The 9,098-nt window shown below is 42.1% G+C and overlaps 2 pseudogenes; both read left to right on the top strand.

Moving 5' to 3' along the window:
• Positions 1-1,448, top strand: LOC119282636 (annotated as a pseudogene).
• Positions 1,449-4,743: 3,295 nt separating this feature from the next.
• On the top strand, positions 4,744-7,803 carry LOC119278871 (annotated as a pseudogene).
• Positions 7,804-9,098: the final 1,295 nt, after the last annotated feature.

Here is a 9,098-nt window from a genome sequence, read left to right as displayed (position 1 = left end):
ATGAGTACCTGTAAAAAGGCCAGGGCGAAGCTACTTCTATTGTGAGTTCGGACAGACTGAGCAATCTACCTCCAGAGATAATGGGCGACATCCTCTCACGTTTAAATGTCGAAGAAGCGGTTAGGACTAGTACCTTGTCAAGTACTTGGAGGGATGCATGGACTGATATGCCAGTAATATGTCTGCGCGATGGAAATTTTACAAGAACCAAGTTCATTACGTTGGTCGATATGGTGTTATCACTCCACAAGGGAACCATAGAGGAGTTCTATATATCAGTTAAAAGAAGTTACCATGATGAATTGGCTAGGTGGATGCTCATGCTGTCAAGGAGATCACCACGATCAGGTATAATCAAGTTGAACTCAGGGCTAGAGTATAGGATTCCCTCATGCCTATTTTCTATGGGCAATTTGATGTTTCTGCTCATGGAAAACTGCGCCATCAGGTTACCCCTGGTATTCCAAGGTTTCAAGAGACTAACTCACCTCAGCCTGAAACTTTTTTCCTCCACAGACATGGACATCAAAAATCTGATCTCATTCTGCCCTGTACTGACTGATTTGAGATTAGTTCGTTTTGAGGGCATCAGGTGTCTAAACATTCAAGCTCCTAAACTGGAATATCTTAAAGTTGTTGGGGGCTTTGAAGACATTAATTTGGATGCCCCTAATCTAGAATGGGCCTTTCTATCTCTTGATCCCAAAGCTAAAGCGTATCAATCTGTTCCTATTGCTCATGACATGGAAAGCTATGTCAGGAAGTCATTGGGAAGCCTAACTGACATCAAAACACTTGCAATTAGTGGCATTTTCATGAAGGTGAGCTATTATTAGCTCCAGCATTGCTATGGCCTTCTTCTGCATTCTGACTAATCTGTGTTGCCACTTCTTTTATTTTATTTTCTTGTTGCAGTATCTATCAAAGGGGTGCATACTTACGAAGTTCCCTGCCGTGTTTCATCGCCTGGAGCATATTTATCTTGTGATAAGCTTTTCGGACCAGAGGCAAGTCTTAACTACTTGTTCATTGCTTCAGAATGCCCCTAACTTAAAGAAGCTTGATATGTGGGTACGTACGCCTCTAGTAAATCCTCTCCCTCCCTGGATCATCGGATCCATGTTCGTTCAGTTTACGACACCTAATCAGTTGTGAGAAAAAATATATGCAGAGTCATCCTTCGAGCACAAGGGATCAGGATCAGGCAAGCATTCAAGAGCTTACCGAGCAAATGCAAATGGTCCATCTCGTAACGGCCAGTGTGAAATGTTCCCAGGGTTTGGACTACGAAATCGATTTTGTGGCAAAGCTATTGAGCTGGTCACCTGCTTTGGAAGAAGTGAAAATAGAGTGGAAAGGTGAAATGGACCGCAGCATGGTTCTTACCAAGCTATTAGCTCTGCCGAGGGTGTCTCCCAGGGCCAAGATCATTGTTACATGATACTATGCTCCCTCATCACTTTGCCGATCTAATTTGCTGCGGGTAGAGTTGTTTTTGCTTTGTTTATGCGGATCTACCAGCTAGGACTATCCGGTGCTTATATATTTGTGTGCATTGGACGCAAATTATCAGGTAGACGTAGTGTGTTTTGTTTAACATTCGATGGGAATACTTAATGTGCTATCAGCAAGGTTTTTTCCCTATGAAACGCCGCAAACCACTGCCGTCGTTCCTCGATGGCGTGAGTTCATCTTGACCTGTTTTGTGCCTGTGTTCTGTCTGGTACATTCCTGGTTGTAGCAAGTATATGCGTCCATGAGATCTGATCACATTTAGGAAGACACCTTCATGTTGTATCAACAAGATGTGGATCAAAGGCATCAAATTGTACTTTCGTATTGTACATTATGCATGTGTGGACATGCAACATGAAGTAATGAGATCAAAGCAGCTCATGCTAGATTGGTTTAAGTTTTACTTTCGGAAATCAAAGCATTATCAGATTGGTTTACATTGGTTTCAGGTTGTAATGAATCTAATGCTCCTACATCCCCTATTCTATTTTTTTATAAGGGAAATATTTCTATATATCACTGTCACTTTTAAAATGTTGCTCCAATATTATTCAATATGGTTTTCTCATGTTGAGGTGAACAGGAACCAGTTTTTACTTCTACCAACTTTAACCAATTAATAACTATTTAATCTGGTGTTAATCAAATCCCGCTATTGGAATGAGCCAAAGCTACTAGCCAGTTATTGTTCTCACCATTAGTGTCTACAATGGGCTTGCTTTTAATGGCTTTAAACAATATACTCATGAATTAGATGATATGGGCCCTATTGCCTGGCTCGAGAGGGAAAATTTGAAAGGTGTTGTCTTGTGCTATTCCTGGCTTGGTTATTTTATTTTCAATAATTTACACTATATTTTCTGTATTTTGTTAGAGTCTTCAAAATATATTTTCAAAAAAGGTTTGTAATATAGAATTTTAAATCGACTGAAGATATTGCCCGTGCAATCGTGTGGGTGTGGGCCAATTTGCTATTTGGCACTGAAATTGTCAAACACTTCTTCATGTGTGGTGGTATTTCAAAAGCACATTTAAAATAATATTACCCTACATCCAAACGAACAAACCCTAGGATGAGTCATTGAAGGAGATATACCATTTTCTCATAAGCATAACTTGTTTTAATTTAATCATATGTCAACATAGAGGTACACAACCAAACTTGAACAAATGGATCAAATAACTACCTTAAGGTGAATTTGAGACCATCTAGACCACCCGTCATCGGCACCACATGCTCGTGTGGACATTTGCCTTGAATACGCCCACCTTAAGGTGAATTTGAGACCACATGAATAATGTTATGTCAACTACTAATGCTTGTTATCTCTAACCGTGGCAACCAATTGAGTTCATATATGAGTTCACATATGCCCGATGTGTGAGAAATGGAAAATAGCCTTGTTTGAATTTCATCATGATCATCGAGAAAATTGGTCAAAAAAAGAAGAAAATGTTGCGATGGTCTCCTCATTATAGCTTGCATCAACCATAAAGTCGAGAAACTCAAACCTTTGTCCCACTAATTAAGGGTAATTGAAGCCAAAAATGATGCGACGACTATAGCTTATAGGCAGCCATGGATGAAAGGGGAGGTTGAAGAGGAAGATCAAGGGAAGAAGGGGAGAAAATAAGCACACCACTGGAGTTCAAAACCCTAGTGTATTGGGTGACAAGCATAGAAAACATAGTATCATCTTCACACCAAAAATCAAGCCAGAAAGACATAGATACCCCAGAATCCATGGTAACCATTTTTTTAAGTGAGAAAATTGCATTCTAGTATTGAACTTGCTTAGATAAATCACTTGCTACAAACTTTGTGCACAGACCGCAACATGACCTAATTGTTGATCGTATGACTTGGGGTTCACTAACCATCCTTTCACCAAATGCGACAAGAGCCATGGGCAATAAGCAACATTACACCACATAAAGAATTAGGGAAATTATCTTTGTTGTTTTTCGAAAGTGGGGAAATTGTCTCCTCGGTGGTGTCAGGTCAGAAAGTTTGAAGATTGAAGTGACCTCCTTGTAAAAAAATAGATTCAAGGCGACAGGAATCCCGCAGTTTATCCAATCCCCTCTCCTTTTCTCTCTCCATTGAACCTCACGCTGCCAATGGCCTTCCCTCCCCTAGAGCTCTGCACTGCTATGTCGCAAACCACCCATTGTTAGTTGAATACACGCGGTTTGAAAAGCCCCTTTGGCCATGTGTAGTGCACCCATTGACACACTATTGAGTTCTGTCTACTCCTAGTGCGAGCTATGTAACTAGATGCTCGAGTGGCCGGGTAAGGCGGGGGACATGGAGAATCGGTGATCCTTCAAGCCATCTATCAACTGTGGCTCGCCAAAAATGAGGTGGGCGGCGACAAGATCAATGATCCGGAAGCTATAGCTATGGGGGTTTAGTTCTTCATCGAGGAATGGCAATCAACAAAGGAACCAAGGGAGGCAAATCGCTAGTCCCAATTGGCGGAGCACTTCCCCCCTCTAGACGAGGGATGGATTAAATCTGTCACGGACGGTGCGATGCCGAAGACCCGAGTTAGAGGAAGAGGAGGGGCGGTCTTGAGAGATCACCATGGCGGGTTCCTTGGCGGGACTTGCTGTTCTTTCCCTTCTGCTTTGGACCCTAAGTTGGTGAAGCTATTGACGTGTTTACAGGGTGGCTGCGTTGCAATAGATAATGAGCGAAAAAGCTGGTGCCAGAATCAGACTCACAAATGATTGTGAACAAACTCAAGGCAAAAGAACGGGATCTCTCCATATATGGAGCACTTGTAGAGGAGGTGAAAGGTGTGCTCCTTACCATGGAGGGGTATTGGGTCTCGTGGGTGAGAGGCTCGACTAATAGCGTCTCTCACTTATTAGCTAAGGAAGGTTGGACAAATGAACTATGCAAATCATGGTTTCATATCTTGTATTATGGATGCTTTAAACTCGGACTCTGAATAAATGCAACACTTCCAACTAAAAAAAAAGAATACACATTGTTTTTGCACCCAAAATATATAATATTTTAGGGATTGCCCAAAAAATCTGTGTATCTTTTTTTTGAGGGGTATATGTATATCTTTTGAGAAACCAAAAAAAAAAGTATGGCAGACTATCTAAGCATTCAGCCCAGAACTGGCCCATCCTTCCCTACCTACTCCGATCTGGCCCAGTCTCTCCTCAAGCCCAATTCTGAAATTCCCCATCGCCACAGCGCAGAGTCGCAGGCGCAACCAGCAAATTCGAACCCTAGACACCGGACGGCCGCGTCGGCCGGCGGCGCGGCGGCGTGGGCATCCGGCGTCCTGCATCCATTCCTCGACCCTCTGATCTCTGCGCTCCGTCTGGCGGCAGCGCCCGCGCGCAAGCGGCGTCGCCTCCCCCCGTTCTTCGGCGCCCCTGCAGCAACTGAGACACTTCGTAGGTTCCCCGTTCTTCGGCGCCCCTGCAGCAACTGAGACACTTCGTAGGTTCGTTTTGCTTCCACTTCCAGTTCGATTGAAATTCGAGACCTGTTTGCGGTGGATTCATGAATTACTGAAAGGCCAGCCATGCGTGCTTGTTTGTGAGTCAGTTGTTCACATGCTTGTTTAGATTCTGTTGCTTAACTGAATCCAGTTTAGTACCCTGTTATTTATGTTGAATTCTCTAGCTTTGCCGTGCTAATTTCCCCAGAATTATTATTTTCCTAGCATATTTCATTCGCTAAGAAAGATTAATTAACATAATTTAGTACATGGCTTTAAGTTAATCCGCACGTAATCATGACATTAAGTTAGTACATGTTGATCATGCTTATATTGACTAAACACATTGTTGCACCTGAAAAATTTGAGTGCGAGTCCACATCTATCTATGTTAATAAAGGAGGGCCTGTTCTGGGGTAAATTGACTCTGTCCTGAAGCAGAGTTGCATTTCATCATTTGCCCATGTTGACAGCATATCAATTATATACCCTACATTGTTCGTCCATTGGATATTTTGCGATACAAGGTTTTCAAAAAATTAATCACATCTTCTTCAAATGACCCCTTTCAGAATGCAGCATGCCACATGTTTGCTCTTTTAACACAAGTATAATCAAGTTTTTCAGCTTATTGACGCAATAGTCGAGTTCAGTTCTATTAGCAGAAACATACTGGACTTGTTTCGCTCAAATGCCATCTCTCGGTTGTTGCTTCGTTTTCGTTTTGCTAGGAACAAGCAACTTACTTAGTGCACCATTTAGTTTTCCCATGTTTCGTATTTTAAGTGTTATGTGGTAGAACCCACGCTAATTTAGGCTCCCTGGAAATGCTAGGACAGTTTAATCTGGATTCTGAAGCAATGAGTACCTGTGAAAAGGCCGGAGCGGAAGCTACATCTGTTGTGAGTTCAGACAGAGTGAGCAGTCTACCTCCAGAGATAAAGGGTGATATCCTTTCTCATTTGCTTATCGAAGAAGCGGTTAGGACTAGCATCTTATCAAGTACTTGGAGGAATGCATGGACTGATATGCCAAAAATATTTCTGCAAGATGGAAAGCTTGCACAAACCAAGTTTGTTACGTTGGTCGATATGGTGCTAGCACTCCACAAGGGAACCATAGAAGAGTTTAATATATCAGGTAACAAAAGTTACCATTATGAGTTTGCTAGGTGAATGCTCATGCTGTCAAGGAGATCACCAAGATCAATTATAATCAAGTTGAACTCATTGCCGGAGTATAGGATTCCCTCGTGCCTATTTTCTATCGGCAATTTGAAGATTCTGCACATGGAAAACTGCACCATCTTGTTGCCCCGGGTATTCCAAGGTTTCAAGAGACTAACTCACCTCAGCCTGAAACTTTTCTCCTCCACGGACATGGACATCCAAAATCTGATCTCGTTCTGCCCTGTACTGACTGATTTGAGATTAGTTCGTTTTGAGGGCATCAGGTGTCTAAACATTCAAGCTCCTAAACTGGAATATCTTGAAGTTTTTGGGGGCTTTGAAGACATTAATTTGGATGCCCCTAATCTAGAATGGGCCGTTCTCACTCTTAATCCAAAAGCTAAAGCATATCAATCTGTTCCAATTGCTCATGACACGAAAAACTATGTCAAGAAGTCATTGGGAAGCGTAAGTGACATAAAACAACTTGCATTTTTTTGGCTTTTTCCTGAAGGTGGGCTATTGCTAGCTCCAACATTACTATGCCCTTCTTCTGTCTTATGATTTCTGACTAATCTGTGTTGCTATTTCTTTTCTTTTTCTTTTCTTGTTGCAGCATCTATCAAAAGGCTGCATACCTATGAAGATCCCTGCCGTGTTTACTCGCTTGGAGCATATTTATCTGACGATATGCTTTTGGGACCAGAGGCAAGTCTTGACCGCTTGTTCATTGTTCCAGAATGCCCCTAACCTAAAGAGGCTTGACATGCGGGTACGTATGCCTCCAGTCAATCCTCTCCATCCGACCCATGTTCATTCTTGTATTCACGGCACCTAATGAGTTGTGAAAAGAAAATGCAGAGTCGCTTTTCGAGCCCATGGTATCAGGATCAGGCGAGCATTCAAGAGCTTACCGTGCAATTGCAAATGGACCATCTCGTAACGGCCAGCATGGAAGGTTTTGCGGGTCATGACTATGAAGTTGATTTCGTGGCAAAGCTACTGAGGTGGGCACCAGCTTTGGAAGAATTGGAGATAGAATGGGAGGGCGAAACAGACTGCAGCAGGGTTCTTGCGAAGCTATTAGCTCTGCCGAGGGTATCTCCCAGGGCCAAGGTCATTGTTACGTTTTGATAACCATGCATCCCTACAGTCTGCAGTGCATAATCCCCATCACTTTGCCGGTTTAATTTGCTGCTGAGTAGAACTATTTCGTCTTTGTTGTTGCTAATGCCCCATCTAGGTAGTGTGTTTTGTTGACAACATTCGGTGGGGGTACTTAATGTGCTATCAGCAAGTGTTTTCCATGTGAAACACTCCATTCCTTTGGGCAACCGAGGTCAGACAAGCCGCTGCTGCCATTCCTCCACACACCGGGGTCTCGCACGCCACAGCCCCTGCCCTTCCTTAATTGCGTCTGATCAGTTTATCCTGTTTTGTCCTTGTGTTCTGTGTATGGTAGACTCCTGGTTTTAGCGGATATCTGTAAAAGAAGTGATCGCATTCACCTTCATGTTGTATCAGCAAGATGTGAACCAAAGACATCAAACTTGTACCTTGGTATTGTACTTTCTGCATGTGTAGATGTATGAAGCCTGAAGTGTTTTGAGATTAAAAAAAGCAGCTCATGCCTGACCACTCTACCTTTTGACATCAAAGCATTCATCAGATCGGCCTGTGTTGATTTCAGATTATAATGAATTGTCAATGCTCACACACTGTTTAATATTACCTATTGCATTACCCACATTGATCCAATTTTTGCTTCAATTTTTTTTCAAAACTGTTTATTCAAGTGTTAATCAAATATATATTTGGCCTTCTCTGTGGCCTATGGGCCCTATTGCCTGGCTCTAGGTGTTGTCTTGTGCTGTACCTGCCATTGTTATTTCCTTTTCTGTTATTTATACACTACACTTTCCGTACGTTGTTAGTATTTTCAAAATATTTATTCAAAAAGAGTCGTCATAATATTGAATTTTTAAATTGATTGAACATATTGCCCATGCAATTCATGCATGGGTGTGGCCTAGTGTGCTATTTATAGTACTGAACACTTCTTGGTATTTCTAAATACGGTGGTATTCCTTAAATACCATACATCCAAACAAACAAACAAACCCCAGGAGAAGTCATAACTCATAACGGAAGATATTCCATTTTTCTCATAACCATAAATTATGGTGTTTAATTATACATTGGTATTAAAGGACATTCCTTTTTTGCTCCTTGGATTTAAGAGGAGAGATACATAACTAAACCAGAACAAAAGAAAGAAAAAACATGTGGTTCAAACCACCAGTTCGAGGGGAAAGGTACATGTCAACACATATATATCGAATTCCTGCTGCTTTGACGCACTAATACTCTAGTATCTCAAGTTGAACACCTCGCCCGAGTTGACGAAAACAATATCATCCTCTTTTATCTCCTCCCAACAAGCCGAAACGGACTGCAAAAGAGCTTGCTAACGAAAATCGCTTGGCCATCTAGACCACCCATCATCAGCACCCACATGCTCGTGTTGACGTCTGTCTTGAATACGCCCACCTTGCGGGTCAAGACAAGACCGTGTGAAGGGTATTGCATTGCCGCCTCACCATGAGAAACTCCCCATGCGATTCAACAAACTACATAATGGCGGTGAGAAGATGATCCCCTTCTTCTCCTGATATATATATGCTCTAATCCCATTGTTCGCCATGGAATAATGTTATGTAACTACTAATGCATGCATCACCAAACTCCTATATCCGGGGATGTTTTTACCCTGAGGTTCAATCACTTGGTTGGAAGCAACTTGTGGGCATTTCCTTCCTTGACACATGTATTATTTTGGGATATGGTTGTTGGGGAACGTTGCATAAAATAAAAAAAATTCTACGTTCACCAAGATCAATCTATGAGTTCATCTAGCAACGAGAGAGAGAGGGGTGCATCTACATAC

Source organism: Triticum dicoccoides, chromosome 3B (assembly GCF_002162155.2).
Source record: "Triticum dicoccoides isolate Atlit2015 ecotype Zavitan chromosome 3B, WEW_v2.0, whole genome shotgun sequence".
In the NCBI taxonomy this organism is placed as follows: Eukaryota; Viridiplantae; Streptophyta; class Magnoliopsida; order Poales; family Poaceae; genus Triticum; species Triticum dicoccoides.
The sequence above is the reverse complement of the archived record's forward strand: the minus strand, read 5'-3'. Positions and strand labels throughout refer to the sequence as shown.